Below are 27,724 nucleotides of genomic sequence, written 5' to 3'. Positions count from 1 at the left end.
GCAGGGCAGAGGAGCCAGGCAGAGACTGTGAGGCAGAGTTGTGGGTGGGATTCTGGCCTCATGGAATGAGGCAAAGGCTAAGGGACTGCTTGCCTAGGAAGATAAGAACCAGAGATATGCTTGCTGAGACAAGGCATTGAGGCAAAAATAACTGAATCCTTAACATTTTTGTAACTTATTAGTTCCCTAATAAACCTCTTAATTTGGCTTTTTATCGGTGAGTTCTGTGTGGCCATTATAACAGATGAGTGAGCCCAGACATGAAGCAGAGTACTGTGGGGCGGGGGGACAAATGGTCTCAGAATAGCATAAAGATGTTTGGAGGTTGGAGGCATGTCTGACCTGTGCCTTGTGGAAATTGACCTTGGGATGGTATGGAGTTGGATTCTCCTTCGCCCTTGTCTAGCCAGGGAAATCACCACACCCTCCCCCACCATCTACTCACTAGCTATTATGATTCTTTTGCTCAAATTCTACCTACAGCTTCTCATGTCTGTTCTTATCTTTTTGAGAGAAAGAAGCTCCTCTCTGCAGAGCTTCTATTGTATTTTCACTCAGCAGCATAATTTTAGCTCTCAATTTCTAGACTATAACTTGAACTTGAAACCCTGAAAAGTCCAACATTTACAAAGTTAGGTAACCTATGGTTACATCACAAGGGTAACAGAGAAAAGGACAGATGCTGTACTGATAGTAGAAATTGATATTGCAAAGAGATAGCAGGTATGATCCTTCCTTGCACTACTTCCCATTGTGATGAAAATGTACACTTAACAAAATCATGCTTTACACTTCCCGGTTTATTCTTCTGTGTACAGGATGTCCCACAATTCCCTCACATTCTCCATTGTGATTGATATTGTTTTCCTTTTTTAGGATCAGGGCATTAGAATGTGTGGCAAGGCTAGGCATTGGGCACCTTTCCATATTAATCATATGGCTAAAATTTCGCTGATGCTTAAGTGCTATTTTGTTGCTACGAAACTGCATACAGGAGTAATTGTGCAATGATTTTCTAAACTTAAAGGATAAACAACCTGCTCTATCTTGGTTAGAGGACTGCAGCCATAATCACCCTCTGCTTAATTTGGCTGCACATGACTTATGATTAGAGCAAGGGTACATTGCTTCAACTACAGGTCACATCTTAAAGCAATAGCTTCTTTAAGTTGCCTCTCAGGCTGTGTCTGGCTTATGAATGTCTGATTTATGGAGAACTTCTACATGACCTTTATGTTATATAAATTTGCCCTCACTGTAAAGCAACCGAACCAACCTCTACTTACAACATTCTTCATCCCAATCACCTCCACTTGATACGTGTGCAGCTCTTAAATCAGTAAAAGTCCTTAAAGCTTTTCTTGCAATAAAGTAAGAGTAGATAAGAACCATAAGCACCTGTAACGACTTCCATACAAAATTTTATGTGTGTAATACACATTTACGTCTCTCATTCAGAACCTGAGGATTGTCATTAAAGTGCATTAAAGTATATCAAGTAGTAAAATTGTGGTTCTCCTAATTGACATGACGGTAAAAATACTCTGTGATTTGGTAACTTGACTTATAACCAAATATGGGTTATAAGGCTCTCCACACAGTCTATGGAGCTGGTCTGAGGATACACTGGTGTGTTCAGGAGGGCAGCAGTTAGACTTCACCTGAAATTCTGGAAATAGAGTTGCCTTCAACCGTGCACGAAGTAAAATGAACATATGTTGGTTATTCGTGAGAGGAAACTCTAAAACCAATAACAATGAAACTATCGCCACCATGTCACTCCCTACGCATGACTGCCTGTGTGTGTCAGCACCGAGCTGCGCCCCACTGAGTCTTCAAGGCTGCGACCTTCCAGAAGTAGACCCTCAGGACTTCCTTCCAGGGCATTGCTGGGTGGATTTGAACTACGAACCTTTCTGTTAATAGCCAAACACCTCATTGTTCCACCCCCAGAGACTCTTTAGTACATCCTAGAAGATTATTAGCACATGACTAAGAAATTTCAATTCAAGTGAACAGATGGTAATTTCAGAATTATTTACCAGGCTGGATCAGACGATGAGGAACAAAGTCACACTTGGGTCACTGTAAACAATGGAACATTATTGTAAAGTGGCACAGGGGAAGTCAGGGTGTGAGGAAACACTCCCCATTGCCTTATGACCAGGGATTGCAAACACTGGAGTGCTGCTGATTTAATAGGAGCTGTTGCGTGAGGTTTGAGCCAACAATATTCCTCCCATAATATACAGGTACCCATGTGCCATCCCGCATGATTTTCAATGGCATCAATCCACAAGTCAACATTCCCGTTTCTTCGAGTTAGCAGTGCAGGCGGTGTAGTGAGCTAACACTGGCTTGCTAACTGGAAGGTCAGCAGTGCAGACTCGGTGGAAAGATTGAGGAGCTCGGCTATTGCTCTTCTCGATCTGGTACTTCCTTCTTGGTCATTACTCTACTTCCTCATGGATCTCTGCTCTTCAGGATTCCTTCTTACTACCTTCTTTAACATGTTTGGTTGTGTTGACCCAACAGAAGACTTCCCTATGTGGTTCCTTCATATATGCAAAGGGGAAGGACCTAATAGATTGGTACGGTCATTGGTGCACAGCATCCTCTAGGCCAGAATCATACCAGGATACCTTGTAGGTTGCTGTTTTGGTTCAGAGAATGGTCATTGATCTGTCCATCCTGTTCCAATGAGCTAGGGTAGCAAGAATATGTGGTAAAAAATGACCCACTACGAATAAGGACATTCTCAAAAGGATGTGACAATTATAAGAAATACCACAGTGGATCTACAAACAAACACGATTCCTGAAGCTCACCCTGTGGCTCCGCGGATCTGTGTCTTGTTTCAACAGTGTTTGAATGGAACAGATCCGGGGACTCCCTCCAACCTTCCACCACTTTCCAGTTTCCTTTCCGGCCGTCACCTTCAGGACCATCTTCTGGGCCAGCCCCTCTTCTTGGGACCAGCGAACACTTTTATCTTGCGTGTGGTGACCTCCAAACCGGTTGGTCAGGAGCTCTCAGATCCGTCAGAATTATTCCACCGAAGCTGAGGCTGCGTCCACCATCTGGTCAACCTGCATCGGCTGGCCTCTACACCTGCCTCTCTCTGGGATGCTTTTTCGACCGCGACGACATGGCCTTGGAGGGCGTGGGACACTCTTCCAGGAGCTGGCGAAGGAGAAGCACAGGGGACCGAGCGTCTCTGGGAGCTGCAGCACCAGCGCGGCGGCCGCCCTCTTCCTGCACGTGCAGAAGCCCCTCAAGATGAGCGGGGTAGACCTGGACACCATGGAGGCTGCCCTGGCCCTGCAGAAGACCCTCAACCAGGCTCTTCTGCACCTGCATGCCGTGGGGTCCACTCACACTGAGCCCCATCTCGGTGACTTTCTGGAGAACCGCTTCCTGGAGGAGGAGGTGCAAGTCCTCAAGACGATGGGCGACCCCTTGACTCACCTCCTCAGGCGGCAAGGATCTCTCACAGAGGCTCAGCCTCCAACATGAGTAGGAACCTGGGGTGCCCACCCACCTGCGAGGGGCCCTCTGCCTCCCCTGCTGGCCTTAGCCCTCTCTCCCTGACTCTGAACTGTGAGACGCAGCGCAGTGCCCTGGAGCCCCTTCCCCAAGCCAGGGACCAAATGGAAACAATAAAGCTTCCTTTTCAAGAGAAAAGGAAAGAAAGAAAGAAAGAAAGAAAGAAAGAAAGAAAGAAAGAAAGAAAGAAAGAAAGAAAGAAAGAGAGAGAAAGAAAGAAAGAAAGAGAGAGAGAGAAAGAGAGGGGGGATGGAGGGAGGGAGGGAGGAAGAAAGGAAGGGAGGGAGGGAGGGAGGAAGGAAAAAAAACACAATTCCTATCCAAATCCCAATTTTACTTTTTAAAGAAATGGAAAAATTAATTACCAACTTCATATGGAGATAGAAAAGGTCTTGGATAAGCAAAGAAATTGTCAAAAAGATGGGGAAAAGGAGGCCTTGCACTACACAAACTTAAAGCCTACTAGACAGCCACAGTAGTCAAAACAACCTGATATTGGTACAAAGACAGAATAGATCAGTTGAACATGGTTAAAAAACTTGGGATAAAAACAGCCACCCACAGGTAACTGATTTTCAACAAAGGACCGAGGATATTTCAATGGCAAGGAAAGATTCTCTTGGACAGATGCTGCTAGATAAATTGGTTCTTCGTATTCGGGAGCATGAAACAGGACCTATGCCTCACTTCATGAGCAACAATGAACTTAAGATGGATTATAGATCTAAATACAAATCCTAGCGCCATAGGATCAAAAATGAGAAAACTGGTACAAGCTTAAGGGTCTCATTGTAGGGCACACAGAGACTATCAAATATAATAAAGGAGCACGCACAGTGGAAGACAAAATAGATGACTAGGACCTACTTATAAAAGCAAGCAAACAAAGAAACCACTTCTACACATCACAAGACTTCATAAAGAATAAAATGGGGGCCCGTAGACTGGAAAAAAAATCTTTAGCAATGAAACAAGACACAAGATACTAAAATCTATAGAATTCTGTAACAATTACTAAAATCTATAGAATTCTGTAACACCTCAATAAGAAAAAAACATACAGATAATCCAATTAAAAGGTGAGCAAATGATATTAATATATATAATTCACAAAGGATGACTCTTGAATGTCTAATCAACACATGAGGAAATACTCACAATCATTAAACATCCAGGAAATATAAATCAGAACAGTGATGAGATAGCACCTTACACTTACATTTATAATTATCGTCCAATTTTTTAAAAAGCAGAGAAAAACAAATGCTGGACAGGGTACGGAGAGACTGAATATTTCTACACTGCTGGTGGGCTTGTAACTATGTAAAAGGATTGTGGGAATCGATATCTCATGACACCACTTAAAACAACTGGAATAGAATTACCATATGACCCAGTAATATCTTTGCTGGGCACCTACTCCAAAGAACTAAGAAATAGAACATGGATATACGTTCATTGCAGCACAGTTCATACTAGTAAGAAGCTGTTAACTTCCCAAGTACCCCTAAGTGGAAGAACAGAGAAAGAAACTCTGATGCATACACATGATAGAAAACTACGCATGCCTGTAAAACAATGATGAAACCATGAAACACCTCATGACATGCATGGACCTGGAAACCATTACGCTGAGTTGTTCAATCACAGAAGGACAAGTATTTTATGGTCTGCTCCTATAACCACTAAGAGAAAGAGCCTTCTGCTCTCAGGTCATGTAACCTTCTAGTCTGCTTTCCCAAATAATGAGTAATGAAATCTACATCACCTATCATGAAGAATGTTGAATACACCACCCACAGACTTCCAGAAGAATCAACAAATCTCTCATGATACAAAAGCAATCAAAATGCGTCCTAGGAGGGAGGATGAAGAGATGATCTCTTATGGTTTGGACATGGTACCAGGAAAGCCCAGTCTCTGCAGAAGGATATCATGCTTGATAAAGCAGAGCATCACCAAAAAAGGAGGATGACTTTAACAAGATAAATGGACCCAGTGGCCGCAACAGTGGGTTCAAAGATAGCAACAGCTGTGAAGATGGGGCAGACACAGTAGTTTTCATTCTGTCACTATATGTAGTGACAAATAGTGTCACTACAAGTCCAAACCCAAAGGACCACATCTAACAAGATTCAGAGGTCATACATGCCATCCAGAGTTAAATAAAGATATTTTCATGTAGTCTGCCTGTAGGGTGAAGAGATATGGGTCTCTTAGTATGAGTCAACTGGTCTACCTACAGTCATTTTTCTTATTATAAATAAGAATTTGGGGTCTACATATGGTGGAAGGATAATCAGCCATTATCCTTGAACTTCCCATTCATCTCACCTAAAGAGAAGATATGCCTACAAAATTCCCTGATAGCAGATGCTTGGATCTGGGTTTCTCGGTTTCCAAGTTTCTTCTTCTTATCTGGGATGCCTTAGTGTTCTGGGTATACAGTATCCTTCTCAGTTATGCTCATGAATGGGCGCCACAGGGCATTGGCCAACTTCAATTCTATATCTGTTTCCAGAAAGAGGGAATGGAGTCTTTCACCCAGGGCATAAGAGGGCTGTGCACTTACCGCCTATTTTATATCCCTGAAAGGAAGTAACATTTTGGCCCTAAGCAATTGGTGCCTGATAGCAAAGCTCACATTGTTCAGTCTATTTTATGTGAGTGATGCTTTGCTCCAAAGAGCCCTGGTGGTGTCGTGGTTACCCATTGCACGACTATCTGCAAGGTCAGCAGTTCAAAACCCCCAGCCACTCCACAGGAGAAAGATTGGGCTTTCAACTCCCATAAAGAGTTGCAGTCTCAGAAACTCACAGAGGCAGTCCTCACTTGTCCTATGGCTACTCTGCGTCAGCATCAACTTGACGGCAGCGAGTAAATGCTTTGTTCCATGCACACTGCCTGTGTTTGATTCACGTGTTTGCTCGTTCTTGAATCCTGAATCAACAACATAAACTTTCTTAACTTTTACTAGTGGGCGTCTATCCCTGAGAAATAGAAGGGCTCACAAAATCCACATTTTGGACCTGAAAAATTAAAAACCAATCTTTGAAATATGATAAATGCCCCAAGGAAATTTTCATCTTGCAAGGCCTTAGTTCAGATTCAATAGACCTTCCCCACTCGATGCCACTGCACTGTTATGAATAATGAACTTTGTACTTGAAACTTTAATACAAAGTACTTCATCCTCAAGTGAATCCCATTATTATTCGCTGAATAATTAAAAAGCATCACTTTAGTTTGGATAGGTTGTTGACCATTATATTCCATTCTGGGTTCACAAAATGAAGTGTTCAAACTAAATCATAAAACCCAGATAAATGGGAGCAGAAATGTTTCAAAGGTGCTTTTAAGAACTTCTAAAATTGAGAAAAATGTTACTTGACAATGGGAATAGATTTAAACTTTGCTACTCAGCATCGTTAGTTTTCAACTTGTGTTTCTGTCTTCTTCCTGTTCACTTCCATTATTGATAACTCTTCTAAATTTACTGAGTGTTAACAAGGTGGGATGCATAAGCTGTGTCTAAGTTTTCAACAGTTTCAGCTTGTGAACAACTTTATGGGCACTAGTCTATAAAAGAGCCTATAGTTCCACATTGCACTATCACATGCAAGGGTGCTACATTTGCCAGTGATAAGATGATACTTAAGTAAAGAAATATACTTGCCAATATGAGTTGAAGACGAAGGATTGCCCATAAGGAGCAGACATTGGGTTGGTTTCTTTTGTCGTGTTCCCTGGTTGTGTTCGCACAACTGCCTCTTGATCCATGTTCAAGTTGTGCACGAGCACAATGAAATGTGCTGAAATTCTCATTCTTCTCAAGGCTGCCCATAGTTTGTTATAATCCACAGTCAAGTGTTTTTCACCATCATTAAAACACAAGTAAACATCTTTCTGCTATTCTCTGCTTTCAGCCAAGTCCTCTTCTGAATCTGACCGAAACCTTTGGCAGTTCCCTTTCAATAGTCTATAAGGAGCCCTGGTAGTGTAGTGGTGTGCATTTGACTGGGATCCACATGGTCGGCAGTTCTAAATCACCTGCAGCTCTGCAGAAAAAAGGCTGGGCTTTCTAGCTCCTTAACCAGTTACAGGCTTGGAAACTATTGACTGAAAGCAGTGAGTTTAGTTTCTTTGGTCAATGTACTGCTGTAAAGGTTGTTGGATGATCTTCAGAAAATCATTTACTTGCATGTGATATCACTGATATTATTATATAATTTGTACAGTCAACTACTATGCTCATGTATAGGATTAAGGTAAGATAGAGTCTATTATTTTGTTGAGGGTATAAACCAAATCGTCCCCTTAATTCCTTGAGGGTATGGTCTGCTGACAAAAGCCTCAACTCTAAGCCATTCCTCTCCATAAAAGAGCCATCTGGGGCAGAGAGAGAAATCCCAGGACTATTAGAAGAATACATTTGAGATTTCTGTATGACGTGACAGAAGCAGGCTAGGAACGCTAGAGACTGTGGCACAGAGCCAATGGGCAGCGCAAAAGAGTCAGGCCAAGACCAGAGCAAGGGAAGGAAATATGAGATAGAAGAGGAACAACAGTGAAACTATGGGACCATAAGGGAAAAAGACAGTCTGGTTTCCTAGTCCATGGGGGCAGATGCCAAGGGACCAGTAGCTGAGAGGCTGAGGACTGGAGAGAGACTTGGTTGCTGTCTGAGAAGTGCTGTTATGGAGTGGTGACCATCCTTAGTGTTCTCTGAGCCTGATTTGTGGTAACCTATTAACTTCCTTAGCAAGCCCCCATATGCCATGAGTTCTGGAACCCAGCATAGGTGTAGCGTGCCATAGGTAGAATGGTTGGTAAAGAAGGATGGAGGGTGAAAGCATGCCTAATCTCTGCCTGGGGCAATGGAGAAGCCAGAGAAGTTTCTATATGGCCCTCCATGCTTGTTTACTGCAGCAGAGAATACACCTTTGCTTCATGAAAGCAAAGAGGACTTGATGCACTTGCTGATGAAGTTCAAAGACTCAGCCTTCGGTAAGGATTACTTACTGCAACACAAACTAAAATCCTCACACCAAGCAACATCAGGATAACTGGAGAACAGAGGCAAGCTGTCGAACATTTCTCAAAGCTTTCCTCGGATGCACAATCAACCCTCATGGAAGCAGCAGTACAGAAGCCCATGTATCACATCTGTCAAATCTTCTGCAAAAGACATTTTTTAGTGTTAGAGCTAAAATGTCACTTTCAATCCTAAAATGCATCTGACTCCAAACCGGGTATTTTCAGTCTTCGCATATCACGCACAAGCTGCAGAGTAAATAAGGCATACTGATGAAAAAGGGAGGCCTTTGCAGTGTAGTGTTGGAGAAGAAGACCGAATATGCCATAGGGTGGTGACACTATCTGGTAACCCTTGGCTGCTCGCTACAAGGTCAATGGCTCCGATGAACGGTCCTCCCGGAGAGAAAGGGGAAGCTATGTGATCTCTTAAAGACTTACAGACTCGAGAACTCTTTGCAGGGTTGCTAAGAGTCAGAAGAGACTGGATCGCAGTAGATTAGTTCCCGAAGAATGACGTCTGTGTTAGAAGAAGTACAGGCAAGTGCTGCTTCTAGGGAGGATGGCCAGTCCCTGGACAAGAACAGCAGGCTCGGCACAGTGGAGGCTCAGTGAATGTAGGATGGACACGGTGACCGCAACAACAGTCTCAGACACACAACGATTGTGAAGAGGGTCCAAGGCAGGGTCACACTTCATTTTGTTGTATCTCATGTATAGCATACAAGTTGTAACCAAAACAACGACGCCTCACAAAGGCAACCACCTCAATCAATGGACTGAGTCAGACCTTGGTAGTTAAGAAACACATTGTCTATTGAACATTTATCCGCACATTTTCCATTATGAAAGACCTCTATGAATATGTGTTGTAAATGGATTTACTTCTAAAAGTCATATTCTTTTTAAATCAACTATAAAAATATGAGGGACATTTTTAAAGCATAGCCAAAGGCTTCCAGGTCATACCTAAAAGCAGAAGAAAATATAAAACAGAAAGAAAGAAAAGCCAACTTCTGACTTATAGCAACATTGTATAGGTTTTCAGAGGCTATAAAATTTTAGCAGAGGAAATAGACTCATTTGTCTACTGAGGAGAGATGCTTGGGTTTGAACCACTGACCTTGAGGATAGCGGTCCAATGCTTGTCTGAGAGTGCCACTGGGACTTCTACATGAACAGGTTGATTCTAAACAGAGCGTGCGTAAACATGGTTCTATTATCAGTGTTGAATTATTTACAAAAGAACGTTGCAGTGAGCTTGTTTTAGCTTCATTAGGATGCACACACACACACACACACACACACACACACACACACACCGTCCAATTAAAACAGTCATTTCCAAGGGGATCTGCTTAAATGCCAGTTCCATTAAAGGCAGAGAAGTCATATCAAAAGGTAATGTCTTTTTTTTAAGGATTCCCAAGAGATAATCTTGATAGATCTCTTTGAAGGGCACACTCCTGTCACAAGGGAACATTTGTAAAAGCTTGGGGAAATTTGGAAGCTACATTAGAGAAAAAAGCCAAAAAAGTTGTACTGATTTTTTTTTTCTGATTATGACAATAAACCTGTTCATTCCTCAAGGGAGCAAAGACTTTCCTGTGAGAATTTGTTGGGAAACATGATCGTATCCACCTTACAGTCTTGCTGTGACCCTTTCAGACTTTTTGTTTTGTTTTGCTCCAGAGACTCAAAGAACATTTCTTTACAAGGCACACAGTTTGAGTGCTCTCAAGGATGCCAAAGTTGCTGCTTTGACATGGTGTAAACTGAGGAATGCAGCGGTCTTCAGGGAAAGTTTGGGGAAATGGAAACCTTACCTTCAGAAGTGAATAGACCCAGATGGAGGGTGTTTTAAGAAACAATTGCTTCACATTTTGATCGTTTTGTTTCACAAAGTATTTTATCATTTTATGGCAATACTTTTTGACTTATGCTCACATTCCAGTTTGAAGCCCCCATAGAAATGTGTGACATCCTTACCTCCACACTCTTTTCAACCTGGTTTGATATCTTTGCCAATCTAAGAAAAAATTTGGTGTCTTCACACTGTAACGTGTTTTTCTTATGAGCAATATTAAATGTCTTAAGTCTTAGAGCTATTTTGCTTTCTTTTGGGTTAGTAGTCTCTTAATATCCTCAGCCCACTTTTCTCTTGAATTGCCTTTCCTTTTCATGTAAATTTATAGACATCTATTACATCAGAAAATTTAGATATTTGATTATATGTTGCAAATCATTTCTTCGGGTCACGTTTTCTTTGGTCTTTGTTTATGGTGGTTTTGCCATGTTTATCTTCTTTTTAATATAGTGTAATTTCTCATAAATTTTTATTTAGCTCTTGAGTGTTTCTTTATTGTTGGATCTTTCTGATTCTGAGATTGTTACCTTTTGCCAATGTATTTTTCCAAGTATTTTTTGCAAAATCATTTTTGTATGAATAATATGGATGATATGAATCCATATCTGAAACATTTTAATAATATGGATCCAATGAACAGAATTATTTTTTTTCTAAATGATTCCCAATATAATTTATTGACAAATACATATATTCTTCACTTGTTTTAAATTCTACCAGTAATAACCCCAGAAAATGACTTTACATAAATAAATGTGATGAGATATAAAAACTAAAGATAAAAACCTCAAACCAGAAATTATATTTAAAATGATTTAAAATGTTACCTAGTCTGGCTCTCTTCTTTCACTTTTTGAAATACATTCATTTTTCCCTTGATTAAATTCTTACTTATCCAATTTATATTGGGTGCTAAATGTAAAGTTTTCTATGAATATAACTTGAGACTTGTGAGAAAAACATAAGGTAGGATATGAAATTTCATAAATTACTGACATCACTATTAAATTGTTATTGAATTGTTAATTATCAAGTTCAGTTTATACCTATACTTCCACCCTCATGCAGCAATAACTCTGATCAAGGATAATAATATCATGATTACTCTTAGGTTATGGTCCAAGAGGAAAAACTAGAATATTTTCAATTCTGGTTCCATAGAGATGCTGAGCACAGACTAATTCTCCCTGGTCGACTTCTGTGAGCCACAATTTATGATTCACACAAATGAGCACAGACATGTCTTAGTAGACATTATCTTTAATGTTTTTGTTTAGAACACACACTCAGAAATAGATTTCTGAATGTGGTAAAAGCAAATAGCGAGAAAGACACCCTTGGGCTCCTTTTGCAGATAGCAAGATCTTTTGGGAGTTGGGAGTTGTTGTATGTCCCATGCAGTTGGCTCTGACCCATAGGAACGCCTTGTACAACATAGTGAAATGCTGCCAGCCCTGCACCATCCTAGCACTTGTACCTGTGCTTGAGCTCACTGTTACAGCCACCAAGTCAATCCGTCTTGTTAAGGGCCTTCCGTTTCCCCCTGACCCTCTACTTACTAAGCATGATGACCTTCTCCAAGGACTGGTCTCTCCTGACATGTCCAAATTAAGCGAGATGAAGTCTCACCATCTTTGACACCAAGGAGTATTCTGGGTGTACTTCTTCCAAAACAGACATGTGTGTTCATTTGAGTCCAGGGGACTGTCAGTACCCATCAAGTTATCTTTGGTCTTCCTAATTCAAAATCCAACTTTCACATGCATGAGGCAATTGAAAATACTATGACTTGGGTAAGGCTCACTTTAGTCTTCAAAGTAACCTCCCTGTTTTTCAACATTCTAATGTCATCTTGCACAGATTCCCCCAGTGCAATGCATCATTCAATCTCTTGACTGCTGCTTCCATGAGCAGTAATTGTGAAATCCATGACAACCTTGGTATTTTCTCCATTGATCATGGTGTGTTCTATTGACTAAGTTGTGAGGGGCTTGGTCTTCTTTACTCTGGGTTGTAATTCCTACTGAAGGCTTGATGTTCACATCAGGAAGTGCCTCAAGTCTTCCGTCCTTTCAACAAGCAAGGTGGTGTCACCTGTGCATCACAGGTTGCTAATCAGCCTTCCTCTAATCCTGATGCCATAATCTACCTCTTTCAGCAGGAAAGATGCAGGTCAAAGTTGTACCCTCTCGTCAAACGTCTTCAATCAGTAAGCTGAGAAAATCATCAGGGAAAGTGGATGATATGACGAAGAAAGCATCATTACGGTTGGAGAAAGGCTTATTAACAACCTGGGATACAGAGGTGACACAGCCCTGCATGTTGAAAGCACAGAGCACTTGAAGCATTTTCTGATAAACATCAAGGATTACAGACTTCAGTATGGCTAGCTCAATGTAAAGAACCCAAACCTCACAACCGGACCAATAGGTAGCATCATAATAGATAGAGAAAAGGTTGCAATTGTCAAGGATTTTGTCTTGCTTGGATTCACAATCAATGCTCATGGAAGCAGCAGTCAGGAGAACAAAAGTCTCCTTAACACTGGGAAAATCTGCCGCCCAAGACTTCTTTCGAGTACTGGAAAACAAAGATGTCACTTTGAAGACTAAGGTGTGCCTGACCCCAGCCAGGGTATTTTCTGTTGCCTCATAAGTATGTGAAAGGTAGACATTGAATAAGGGAGATGGAAGAAAAGCTGATGCATTTAGATTGTGGTGCTAGTGAAGACGATTCAAGATACTATGGATTTCCCAGAGGAGATACATCTGTCTTGGAAGAAGTACAGTCAGAGTGTTCCTTAGAAGCAAGAATGATGAGACTTAACCTTGGATATATTATCAGGAGAAACCAGTCCCTGTAGGACATTCTGCTTCACACAGGTAGAGAGGCAGCACACAGGAGTGGCTCTCGAGGGGAATGATTGACATGGTAACTGCAAAATGGGCTCAAGCATAGGAACAAGTGTGAGAATGGCTCAGGGCAGGGCCATATTTTGTTGTGCTGTGCAAAGGGTTGCTATGGGTTGAAACTAACTCCTTACCACCTAATAACAACATAGAGTCATTGAGACCTCCAAGAAATTTCTAGAATAGGACTAGGAAAAAAATTAATTTCTTTCTTTTTAGGAGGTCTTAAATCTAAATTACCCCAAGTATGCCTGCTGAATTATCAATATGTCTGGAAGAGTAGAGTTTCTATTTATATTGGTAGCAAATCCTAAAAGCTAACAATGATAAGACCTTTATATTGTAGTTAAAAAGGTGGTAGTTCCTGTTTTCATCTTCCTCTGTTCTTTGAGGAAATAAAATATAGGTGATCACTATCTGTTGGTTCATATTCTGGAAAATAATAATTAGGTGTATCGCATGCAGCTATTTCTTATATGACAAGAACTCCAGCTCCTTTAATCCCTGTCTCCCTCAAAGTTTCACGGAAGAATATTCAACTGAGTAAAAGTGAGAAAATTAGAACCAATTATGATAATATAACAAGAGGTAAGTTAATTGTAGTGAAACAACAATGAATAAACATTAGTTGGTGATGAGTGCATTTTGTAAAGAATTCACTATTCAAAAAATTTAATTAATCCTGTGTGATGATTCTTAACAAAATACTGCATATGTAGATAACACCACTAGGTAGTGCATAAAATTTTGTAATAATTTGATGTACTGTTAATTTGAGAGTTTAGACATATATATTAATGATGGAGGCACAATGTGTTTTGATATTTTGATACTTAACATCTTTTTCCTTAAAAAATTCAATGTTAATGTGAACGTGACTCATGTGAAATCACAAAATCTCAGAATTTTAATGATTCTTATTTTCATTTTAATGGTTCTTATTTTCATAAATACACCATTCTACTCTAGCTACTTTATATGTGAGGAAACAAAAAGGCAGAAATGTGCTGTAATTTTCTCATTTCTACAGCACACCAATGACCTTTTAGGAAATGGTATGTAGTACTGATTTTGACTAGTACATGTTTCATTTCATATTCACTTCTTTGATTCAAGTGATGGACTTTGTATTTGTTTAGGTCAAAGTTATCTAGAGAAGCAGAACCAAGAAGATGACAGCTATTTGGCTAGCTAGATTGACTGATCTATTTACTTCAAAGAATTGACTCACTTCATTGTGTGGGTTGTCAAGTTCAAAATATTGTATGTCATGTAGCTGGGTAGAACCTCCAGTTGACTTGCTCACCAAGTTCTTTGGTTAGGCAACAGAAAGAGAAAAGAGTGAAAAGAAAGATGGAGCTTGCTAAAATATTTTATTTATCATCTAGAGGTCAAATATACCCTAAGCACTTTCACTTTTCAATGGATTGGTTGATCACACCACATTATATATATTAAGGAAAGTTGTTGCATTAAATTACACTACACCACTATACATTGAGTCACATAGCGTTGCATTCTGGAACAGCAGAGACTCATAGTGGGTTAAACCAGTGCAAATCATAACCAAGCCAAGTTGACATACAAAATTAACCATCACAATGCCTTTTTCTTCTCTTTTTCACTCCTTAACTCATAAGAAGTTTATAGTGTTTCTTTATATACAGTGTGGATGTGCAAAATTTATATCACCCATATTTTTCAGGACAGTTTTATTTTCAACTTCTCTGTTATATTTTGATTCAAATTGGCATTCTGATCAAAATTTAGCTTTCCCACTACATTAACTATAGCAAGAATTCCATGAAAATCTTTTCACAAATGTCATGATATCAATGATTGAATCAATCATCCTATTCTCCCATAATTAGTCAATCACAGAAGTGACTCAGCCCTTTGCAGTTTAGCATTCCAGTAAAAAGCAGAAGCCTCATTTGAAAAGAGCACTCTGTAAATAGCAAGCCTTTTTTAAACTGAGTACTTAGAAGCTTCTGTCACTCAAAGTCTCTAACCTACACCTCTTAAAGCATGGGGATAATTAAGTAGTTTTTACTGTTGATAGACAATGTTCTGTTGTTGCCCGTATGTTTTCATAAAACATGATGGTGTTGGGAAAGATTCTGAATGTATTATGAACTTCTTAAAGAAAGAACAACAATCTCAGAAGAAATGCAATTGCCTAAAAAGAAATATCTTTCTCCATAGAAGCAAGAGTGGTGAGACTTTGTATTGTTTACTTTGGACACATCAGCAAGAAAGATCAATTGCTGGACATGATGTTCTTTAAGCTGATGGCCAGGGAAAATTAGCTAAATGTTCGATGAGATGGATTGACACAATAGCCCAACAATGGGATCAAATATATCAATTATTAGGAAGATGGCAATGGTCTGGGTAACATTTGCTCCTATTGTACATAAGGTTGCCATGAGTCAGAGGTGATTTTTGAAAACAGTGAAAAGATTACACACACACACACACACACATCGGCCAGGACTATCTAGTGGATTTGAGTGGTAGACATTGTACTGACCAACTGAGAGAAATTCCTTTATATGATTTCTCATCTTTTTTTGACAGATACTGATGTTTTCTGTAAAATAATCACTGTATTTCTAGAAAGTAGAATGAATAGCGGAAGGGTTATTACTACTGCTGGATCAGACTCTATGAGTAAATGTCCAGTCCCCAAATCTTTAATAATCTGTCTATAAATGGCTTTGTGGTCTGCAGGGCCCCTAGCTGGGAGTGCTTCATCAGGCCTGTGCTCCTCTCTCACCTGCTTCAGGGAAGCTTGTGGGGGAGGAATGTGAGAGTTGGGAAAGAGGGTGGCTTTCTCACCCCGAGGCTCATTCAGAATTAAACTTTCTTTGAGAAATTTGCTTACTGTTGAGCAATTCTGAACTAAAAATGTGTCATAACACAAGCATTATACTTCAACATTCAGGCATTGCATAAAGAAATACATCAATTATAGTCTAATATCAGGAATTTTATTTGAGACTATAATGATGCAGTGCCTGTTTCTAGGATCTGTACTTGTGCCTCAATGCTACGCAGAGGACGCTAGGAGTCATGCTCTTGCATTTCATGATCAGCCTGTGGTGGTGAAAGATGCAGAGAGTGTATTTCTACCTCTAGATGAAGACCAGAAATTTAAATTTCACCCTTATTTTTCTTCCACTCACTTCTCCCCACTGACACACAAACATGCACATACATGCAGATTAGGAAGGTCGAGCCCAATTGTACCACTCAGGTATAAGGTCTAGAAGTTCAGATGTTATTTTTGTGCTTTTGATGTTGTTTATTTTTGTACCACCATTATAGCTATAAATTCAAATTGTACTTTGCAAAGATGCATGGCACCTCTCCTAAAAACCTGTCCATATGAAGCGAAGAAATCTGACCTGGAGATATTTTTGAGAACCCAAGCAATCCCTTACGTGCCAGGGGCAATCCTATAGCCTCCGTTTCCTGGGCCGACATTAATGAGGAGGAACCAAAGGTGTTCCGGTAACTAAACTTCTGTAGGGGATCGTAAATCTCCTATGAAACCTGAAGAAAAAATATTTTCAACTTTCTTCTCTTCACCCTTTCTAAGTGCTCTGAGAGCACTTGCCGTCAGAGTGTTCCATTGCTGAATTTAAGGCAACAGAGAAAGGAAAAGTGCATCTTATTTGACAAGAGAAAATAAAAGAGCATCTTATACAGACACACTGAAAATAGTTTCCATTTGAGAAGGAATGGTTTATTGGAGAACAATATTTTTCAATCAAGATGTTGAAGTCCATACTAGGGTGACTATAGTCTTTATAGAAAAATTCGTTTTGATAGTCAGCACGAGAGTCCACCTACCTTTCATTAGTCTGGGTGGTTGAGGTGGGTGATTGAAAGACAGGGTCAGAAATCACCCAAAGTGATTTTTCCAGTAAATAGATAAAGTCCATCTTTTTGAGGAAAAACACATTTTGCTATGCACCAGCTGTGTATGGCCAGAAGTATGTAAGCAAGAAGTTATTATGTGGTAAATGAAAAGGAATTAGGAGACATTTAACGGGCTATAGAATGGCTTCAAACTCTGGCTTCAAATTAGGCTGCGCAACTTTGGGAAGGATCCTTGTACTGCTCAGGGGGCAGGGTGACCTAAGACTTTTCCCCATGGTCATGCTACAGGGACTCAAAACTCAATGAGTCTTTGCCTGTACGCAGTGTAGGAGGTGCTGTTGATAAATGTTTTGTGGCCAATATGCACACTCCTGCCAATGCGGTGGGTTCGTGCACAAACATAGACACAGCCCATGTACCATCTGCGGCATGAATATATCCAGACACATCATGCAAAGACTGTGGGTTTGAGTGTTAGAAACTAAATGGTCATGCTTCTTTTTATATCTTCCTTTTTCACCAATTGAAAAAATCAAGATGGAATGAAATGTTGTCTCCCCCATGGCTAGAGGACTGTCCTTCTTCCCAGGGACTAGTCATTGCCCTGCAAGGCCTCTTGTCTTCCAAATTCTTTACTGACTCCTGTATACATGGTAGATGTCAGCCATATGCAGTTTCAATGTCAGTGTCTTTATTGGCATGACAAGGTATACCAGTGACGCCAAAAGTAACATATCAACACTCTGTCTTGGAACACGTACTGTTTGGTGTCTGTTTCTTATAACTTCTATTTCTGACAGTGACAGGGATGACTGCTTGAAAACCTGCTCTGGTGTTTTATATTTTAAGCCAACAATTTGTAGGTCTACACCTCTCCTTTGCTAACCTAACTCAACCCACTCTTTCTGGTAGATGAAGGAAAATGTAATTGCAAACTCTCTTGAGTGTCCAGTAGATGAGGAGCCTGGGTTCTCATGGTCTAAAACATGGACAGACTGAGTTCAATTTCAAGCATCTTCAGTTAGTGAAAGTACAGTTACTTACCCATTTTAAGTTTCAACTCCCACACCTGTGAACCTTTTGTATGTTTTAATTCTTTAACATGAGCATATATTACTTATTCAGAAAGAAGTAAAAATATTTTCTAAACAAAAGAAAGAAGAAAGTTTTGGTCATAGGAAGTTAGTTGTTTGGATAATGTCAGTGTGAAGAATAGACTTGTCCCTCACCCCACTTATCTGTCAGTTTGTTATACACCAGTGTGTCAAACCTACACCACCAATACTTCAAATATGAGCAGAATCACCAATGATAAACAGGGTTCAATGGAAACTTCCGGTCTAAGAACAGGCGAGAATGAAAAAGATACAGCCTAGTTTTCAGGGGCTAGCCACTGACAACCTTATGAATAGCAAGAGAAAATCCTTTTATGGTGCCAGAAGATGAGCTCCTCAACTTAGAAGGCACTCAAAATATGACTGTGGTAGTTACATTATTTCATGTCCACTTGATATGTAAAAGTGTAAGGGTGGAGTCGAGCCTGTAAATCAGGTCACAGCCTGATGGTACCTCCTTGTGCATACAGCCTTCTCATAAGGAGGGTCAAGGGACCCTTTCTCTCTCTCTCTCTCTCTCTCTCTCTCTCTCTCTCTCTCTCTCTCTCTCTGCCTTCATCTTCAAGTCAGAGAGCCACTCTGAGACCTGCCAGAGCCCTGGAGAGATACATCCACCATCATTGGATCCACAAGACTTTGCATCCACCAGCCTATGATCTTCCTACATCCTGCATCATTGCATGTGGACATGAGTCTGAAGGACTTAGGGACTAGTATCAGTCTGAAGGACTTGAGTAAGACTGGCCTGTGATGTGTCCCCTTGATATAAAGCTTTTACGCATATATGAGTGTCACTGTGTTTGTTTCTCAAGTCAAACCAACCTAACACAATAACTTAACAAGGGCTTCAAAGTAGTCAAACGTAATGATATGGATGGAGCAAAACTTTCCAGGCTTTCATTTAGTGCTGGGGCACAACTCAATATGAGAAGAAACAACTACAACCATGCCTTAATAATTGGTATGAGGAATGTATGCAATATCAAGTTAGGATAATTGGAAATCATCAAAGAGAAAATTGAATGCTTAAAGATTCATATCCTGTGCCTTAGTGAGATTAAATGGGTGAATATTTGTCAAATTGAGTTAGACAATAATGAGGTTTACTATGCCAAGAATGACAAATTCACAAGGGATGGCTTGCTCTGTCTTACAAGGATCCTCTATTTTATTTTTCTACCTCCTACAGAAATCTTTGCTCTTCAGCTACTTGGTTCTATTATTCATTGGAATGACCACAAAGAACCTATACACAATATTCATGATTGAGGAGCTTATTGAGGAAATTAATGGTTACAGTGCAGGTGAGAAATGCTCAGGGTGTCATTTTTGAGTCAGGACAGATACAAAGTCCTTTCAAGACTGCTTATGCCTCAAAGGCAAAACATTATGCTGGAAACTCCAATTTACAGGCATCCAGCTCAAGTTCTAATCCAGCATTCAACAAACCCAGCTCCCCCAAAGAAGTACCCAGAGGTACCCTACTTGACAAGGCAGCCTCCCGCCCAAATGCAGTTGGTGGGCTAGGAAGTCCACCATGCTGTCTCATGCTCTGGCTCCTGGTTTTGCCGTTGCCGTTACTGCTCCGCTACTGCTCCTCAGATGTCAACGCAGTCTCTCTGGATCCAGGAGGGTCATTGCACAGGGGTCTCGGGGTTCAGAAGATGTGCTCCGCTCTTGGCTCTTCCTGGGAGTGAGATCCCTCCTGCTGCTGCTCATAGGACTCATTGTATATCCAGCAGGTTGCAATCACAGTGAATCCTATTAACAATTCCTCACAGGTAAATCCTATCAGGATCTTTCACTGGCCTTCTTAAGCAGACCCATGCAGGAAAAGTTTCCTTGATTTTAGCTAGAAGGGCCACCTTAAATAACTCACTGCTTCTGCAAATGCTGTAGCATTCATGAACCAAAAGACAATTTCAAGTTCTATCTTGGAGTCCTATGCGGTCTATAATAAAATAATATCCATACGCCTACATGGGAGTTAATATAATAGCTATCCAATTTTATGCACCAACCTTTAGGGGCAGTAATGAAGAAATAGATGATTCCTACCTAATTCTTTTGTCTAAAATTGATCGCATATACAATCAAGACACATTTTCAATCACTGGCCATTGGAATGCACATTAAACTCACCAGAGTGTGTTAGAGCAACCTTCTATGACTAAGACACATAGGAATGAGGTCTGAGATAAGGACAATCTATATTTAGGAGGGAAAGCAGAGTGAACTCTTAAAAAGAAACAAGACCCTATGTTTGAGAACTGAGTGAGTGAAGAATGAGATGGACTACACTGTGGCAGGTGTGTGTGGGGGCAATTATCCTATCAGGAGGGGCCTTCTGGACCCTCTCCTCCCTCCTCTTGCTTTCTTCTTTCTCCCTTTGTCCTTCTACCCCCAACATTTGCCTGGTGCTTTTATAATCTGACCTCCTCACCAGGCTTCCCTCACTTTAAATTGTCCTATCCAAGACTTTCTAACTTATGGAAACATGATTTTTCAATGCTTTTCCAAAAGTTGATCATACGTCTTCTCTTCTTTCAGAGCAGAGCACCACTCTGTGGCTCCTTGCCACCAATTATGACTTCAGAATGTGCTGATATGTTGGCTCCAAGGGTGTTCATCTCCATCCTGTTAGGAGACTGTGCTACTGTTCCCAGCAAGGGTTGGGGTCTATTTGCCCACCTCTTGAATCTTATCTGGAAGAGTAGCTTGCTTCAGCCTATAGGATGTGGTAGAAGTAATATGGCAAGAACTCTGAAGCATCTGTGCTTACCCTCTTAGAAGAGTGCCCAAGAAGCTTGCTCCCAACAATTGAAAATTCTGAGGCTACCTAGAGGAGAATCTAGGTTCACCATACACACCCCACACAGATTGCCAAAATGTGAGAAGGGCTATTTTAGCCCACAGTCAAGCTACCAAATGACAGTGATGGGATGATGGACCTTGACAAGAACAGCCCAGATTTGTGAACCACCGAGTCATAAGCAAGTCGACCGTGATTGTTCTAAGGAATTATGTTTGGGATGGTGTGTTATGTAGCAATGGAAAATTGAGCTAAGGAACCTTATTATTAAAGTGGTATTAGAAAAGTCTTTCTTTTCATTAGGTGCAGTTGTGAACTGGTAAGCTGCGAGAGGCAGTCACACTGAAGATGGGAAATAGCAGCTGAGCGGGGTCCTAGGTCAGTCCTCTGGGTCACTGCCTTCCAATCAATAGCAGCATAAGTGCCAGGAGAACTTTTCTTGTGAAAGATTTAAAAAATTTTACTTAGTGAGCAAATATAAATAGTGCAGGTTACAATTCGATTCCTATCTTTCACTGATGGTAAATACCAAGACTGCTGTGCACAGTTCTTCAAATTTCATATTCATTTCTATGGGAAACTCAGGATTATAGGCAGATAACATAAACCCCTAATTTCAACCTGTTGATGTTGAGTTGACTCTGACTCCTGGTTACTTCATTTATCATGGAGGAGAACTCCCCATATGGGTCTCTTGATGGAAAGAGATAGCCTTTCTTTTGCTGATTCCTTACTTCGGGTTGATAATTAAACAGAAACAATTTGTGCCACTCAAGAACCCCGTAAACATCACAAGTGAGGTATTGTTAAGGTGTATGATGTCTGAATATCTCTTTAATTTCTATATGTTTGCAAGCAATATGTTCTCATAAACAACACACACCTCATATAATGAGCATATAAACCCACCCACTGCCGTCAGTTCAATTCTAATTCATAATGAACCAGCAGGAGAGAGTAAAACTGCTCTTTGGGGTTTCTGAAACTGCTAGTCTTTATGGAAGAAGACAGCCTCATTTTTCTATCTTAGAGCAGAAATAAAAGACTTATACAAAGAAAACTACAAAATATTCTTCAAGAAATTGAAAGGTACCTACATGAAGGGAACAAGTTACCATGTTCCTGGATAGACAGACTAAATATCATGAACATGTCAATATTACCAAAATTGTTGACAATTTCACTGCATTTCTGATTCAAACTACACTACAATTTTTCAAAAAATTAGGAAAACTAATTTCCAACTTTATGTGGAAGGAAAATAGACCTAGGATAAATAAAACACTATTAAAAATAAAAACAAGTAGGAGACCTTTCATTCTCAGAACTTAAAACCTACTATATAGTCAGGGCAATCAAAACATCCTGGTACTGGTACAATGATACATATTAAAGACCAAAGGATTATAATGGAAAAACCCGAAATGAAACCAAGTACCTATAGTCACCTAACTTATGATAAAGAACTAGAACATAAGAGACAGCTTTTCAACAAATGGTGATGAAAAAACTAGGTCTTCACCTGCAAGAAAATGACATAAGACTCATACCTTACACCATGTGCAAAAACAAACTCAAGATGGATTAAAGACCCAAATAAAATTCACACAATTCTTAATACCATCAATGAAAATATAGGGACAAACTTAAGGAGCATAATACAAATAATAAACACACTACTAAACATAATGAAAAATATCCACACTATATAAGATAAAATGAAGAACTGATTCCTACTAAAAAGACATAAATTACGCATAACAAAAGACTTCAAAAGAGTCAACAGAGATCCCATACATTGGGGGAAAATATTCCATAATAGAAGGGTCTAATATCCAAAACATATAGAAAACTACAACAGGTAAATAAAAATAACAATAATTCAATCAAAAAATGAGCACAACACATGAGTAGACAATTTACCAAAGATGACATATGATGAAATGTTCATGACCATTAGAAATAGGAGAAATACCAATTAAAACAACAATGAGCTATCACTCCAAACTGAGATTTTTGGTAAAATTCAATAAACAGAAAATACCAAATGCTAGAATAGATGTAGAGAGATTAGAATGCTTTTACATTTCTGGTGGGACTGCAGAATTATATAATCATTATGGAAATCAGTGTGATACTTCCTTACACCAATGCAGATCCAACTACCTTATGATCCAGCAATCCCTCTACTGGGTATATACCCTAAAGAAGTTAAGAATATAACACTAACGGACATGTTTTTATTGCAGAAATTTTCATAATAGCAAAAACATGGAAGCAACAAAATCTCAACTATAGAGGAATGGATAAACAAGCTCTGGCACATTCATGCTGTGGAATTTTACACACCAATAAAAGCAATGGTAACTCTCTTAAACACTGAAAAACATAGACAAATTATAGAACATTATGCTCAGAAAACTCAGCCAGTTATATGAAGATAAATATTCAATATCACCATTGTTATAAGCAAAAACAAAACATGTAGGCTATATACCAAAAGACAAGACGTTGATGATTACCAGGAAGTCAAGGATGGAGCGGGATCAGGGAAAGGGGAATGATGGGAGCTGGGGGGTAGGCACAAAAATGGGGGTCTTAACAGGAAATTAATTGACAATTGTTAAAAAGGAATATCCTCCAGGTTCCTTACTCCTCAGATTTATATATTGTCCTGAGTGGCTAAGAAAGAAGGAAAAGTAAAACTGAAGTGGTCTTGAAGTCTTCAGTGACATACAAGTTCATTGCAAACAGAGTGCAAAAAAAAAATATATAACGGCATACATAAAGAAAGAAAGAGGTCATTTAAAAGACAGGAAAGAAAGAAGACATTAAAGCGGATGTCAGAAGACGAACACTGAAACTTGCACTTAAATGTAGAGCACCTATGGCAAATGGGAAATTTCCAAGTGGTAGCTTGATAAGACAAAATAAAATAATATAATAAAATTTGCAAGGACCTAGCGTTAGAGAACCAAAAAGGAAAAACCACCTCTGCTGCCTTAAATGGAAAAAACTGAATAAAAAATTTAATCCTTGAGTTGCAATATGAAAAGATTCTATGCGCTAATGCAGGAATCATCAGACAGCGAGAGAATACACAGTCACTACACCGAAAAGAACCAGTACAGCACCAACCATTGCAAGAGGTAGTGTGTCATCAAGTATAGGTGGTACCGATAGAAGTCCAACCTTCACTGAAGGCATTAGTGAAAAACAAGGTCCCAAGACTTGACAGAATCCAGCTGATGTGCTTCAACCAGCTGATGAGGCACTGAGAGTACTCATTCACCTACACTAAGAAATTGGGGAGACTTGGCTAATTGACTGGAAGAGATTCATAATTTTATCCATTTCAAAGAAAAGTGGCTCAAAGGAATGTGGAACTAGTAGAATATGACATGCAGTTAAAATTTTGCTGAAGATCATTCAACAATGGCTGTTTCAGTATATTGACAGCAAGCTGCCAGAAATTCAACTAGGTTTTGGAAGAAGACACAGAACAAGGGATACCACTGCTGATGCCATAAGGGATTGGCTCAAAGCAGGGAATGGCAAAAAGATGTTGCTTTGTTATTAACAATGCAAAGGTATTTGGCTGTTTGAATCATAACAAACTATCGATAACATTGAGAAGAATGAGAATTCCAGAAAGATGTGCTTCAGGATCACACCCTTTCAACAAAATTATGCAATCTGTGTACAGAGCAAATAATCCGAGAAACTGAACAAATACCTACATAAGGATTGGAGAAAGGCGTATTAACAATCTTTGATAGGCAGATGACACACCTTGCTACTGAAAGTGAGGTGGACTTGGGCATTTGCCAGTGAAGATCAAGAACTGCAGCTTTAAATGTGGATTGTGACTCAATGTAAAGAAAACACAAACCCTCACAGCTGGAACAGTAGACAGCATTATAAGAAATGAAAAAAAGATTTATGTTGTTGAGGATTTCATCTTGCTTCAATCCACAGTAAGTGTTCAAGGAAACACCAATCAATAATTCAAATAATGCATTGCATTAGATAACTCTGCTTTGCAAAAGTTGAAGGGTAAAGGAGATCCCTTGGAGGACTAGCGTATACTTAGCCAAAGTTATGGTATTTCCAGTAGCTTCATCTGCATATGAAAGTTAGACGTTGAATACAGAAGACCAAAGAAGAATTGATGCATTTGAATTATGGTCCTGGTGAAGAATTTTGAAACTACCATGGACTGCCAAAAGAACAAATATACCTGTTTTGGAAGAAGTACAACCAGAATGCTCCTTAGAAGCAAGACGGCAAGACTTGGTCTCAAGTACTTTAGGGTATGTTCTCAAGAGAGACCAGCCCGTTGAAAGGAACACCATGCTTTGTAAAGTAGAGGGGCAATGAAAAAGAGAAAGACCCTTGGGGAGATGGACTGACACCTTGGCTGTAACAATGGGCAAACCTGATAATTGTGTGTTTGGTTCCATTGTTCTTAAGTTGGCTATGAATCTGAGCTGACTTGACAAGACCTAACAATAGCAGCAATCATCTTTAGGGGAGTAGAAAGTCTTACCTTTCTCGGGTGGAACAACTTATGGGTTCAAACTGCTGACCTTGTATTTAGTAGCTCAACATGTACCCCACCACTCCCATCAAGGCTCCTAAATTTTTATGGAATCAGAAACCATCATCTTCCACCCACGGAGTGCCAGGTGGGCTCAAACTACTGAAGTTGTCGTTATTGATCCAGGTTGTAACACACTATGCTACCAGGGCTAGTAACATAAAATGGTGTTACATGTTGGATGAATGGAGAGAAATAGTGGAGCCTGGTGAACCAAATTGTTATCCAGTTTCTTTACGGGATAATTGCTGATCTCATCACATTGATTATGGAGTTTTAGGAAAGGAAGTTCAGTGTTGTCAGGATCTCAGAATTCTCAAGAGAAGCTAACGATGTGGATTACAACACGAAATCATTGGGGTTTCAATGATACCTGATAACTTTGGAAGGAGCACACCCCTGAGAGGATCACACCTAGCATATCTGGACATGCGCTTGTGACCTTGGTAAATCGTCAGAAACCATATTCACCATATTTAATGGTGTGTAGAGTCACTATGTTGAACAACTCATATACTTAGGGCTTCAGATGATTAGACCTTAGAACCTTTTGCTGCTGTTAAGTGCTGACTGATCAGTTCCAATTCATAGCAACTCTATATACAACACCACTAAATGCTTAACAATTGTTTGTATGCCTGAGTCCATCTCATTCCATATTTTCACTCCATTATTTCATTCAGCCACTTTAGCTTCTCCATAGTTAACCTTTAGTGTTGGATTATGAGGAGCTGAGGAGGGTGTTGAGATGTGGGCTGAGTGGCTGAGCCCATAGAGCGGTGTTCAGGGGTTCTAAGGGACAGTGGCTGTTTTCCAAATAGTATGTCGAGTAGAAAGGCACCTTATAGGGATTGAATAGCTGTACCTTTAAGATCAGAAACAGATATCGTGGCTTTTCTTCTACTGCACCCTGAATAGGAGGGAATGCTCCCTTTTCGGATAGTAGCCACACACTTACACACTCACGCCATCCAGGGACTCCTGAGGAAATATGCAAATGTTTCTACTGGTATGGCTCAGTAAATAATAACAAAGAGTGAGTTCACAGCATCTGATATGCTTTGGTCTTTTATTTTCAGCCTTATTATTTAAAGCAAAAGGATAAACACAAAATGTTGTTATTTGGGATTGTAATGGTTCTTGTTATTCCCAAAAGGCTCCCTAGTTCATGGCCATTGTTTCCACAGCAACTACTAATGCTTGTACTAATCTCAGATCGAGGGGAGGTAGCAAGAGTAACAAAGGAAAATGTTTATAAGCTAAGACTTTCTTTTAAACATAAAGCATTTTCTAATAAAAGTATAAATCTTCTGCTTTCCAGTTTATAGCTATCTCTTATGGGTTTGGGTGCTGGCTAAAACCTAGAGGAATGAAATTCACAGCTCAATCAATCAATTATTTATTAAATATCCTCTGTGAGTCCAGCACTTTTCTAGGTGTTCTAAGGGAATCAAGAGTAAAGATAAGCCTGAGGAAGATTCACAGTTTCCTCGGAAAGCGAAAGGGAAGGGCATAGGAGCAGAAGACAGACGTCAATGATTACGAAGGAATTCATCTGCACGGAGGCTCCTGTTGAAGAATAAAGCTAGGTGAACTGAGGAAGCTAGAACAGTCGAGTTCTCAGCTGACAAAACCATAGCTTCTGGGCTTTAATACCCTAGAGTTTAACTTAATCCACTTACCCTAGTTTTATGAGACATTGCCAAGGGTATTTCCATCATGCCTCAAAAAGACCATTGGAAATTTGTGTTTTCCAGAAAAGCCAGAGAACTTAATTCAATAGCAACCTTTGAAAACACTGCCTTGACACACACCTTGAGTTTCCATAAATCAAGACTGACTCAGCGGCAACTGATCCATACAGGACTGGATCTGATTGACTCCAGTATGAGCTCATGCTAGCTAATCAGGTAACATCTTCCAAAACCCTGCTTTTAAACAGAGTCACATTCC

At 39.9% G+C, this 27,724-nt stretch overlaps 1 pseudogene; it reads left to right on the top strand.

Annotated features, from left to right (window-relative positions):
* Nucleotides 1-3,126: 3,126 nt before the first annotated feature.
* LOC142453162 (ferritin light chain pseudogene) lies at nucleotides 3,127-3,516 on the top strand (annotated as a pseudogene).
* Nucleotides 3,517-27,724: the final 24,208 nt, after the last annotated feature.

The sequence above is a fragment of the Tenrec ecaudatus genome, chromosome 7 (genome assembly GCF_050624435.1).
Source record: "Tenrec ecaudatus isolate mTenEca1 chromosome 7, mTenEca1.hap1, whole genome shotgun sequence".
Lineage (NCBI taxonomy): Eukaryota > Metazoa > Chordata > Mammalia > Afrosoricida > Tenrecidae > Tenrec > Tenrec ecaudatus.
This window is presented reverse-complemented; position numbering and strand designations above follow the sequence as displayed.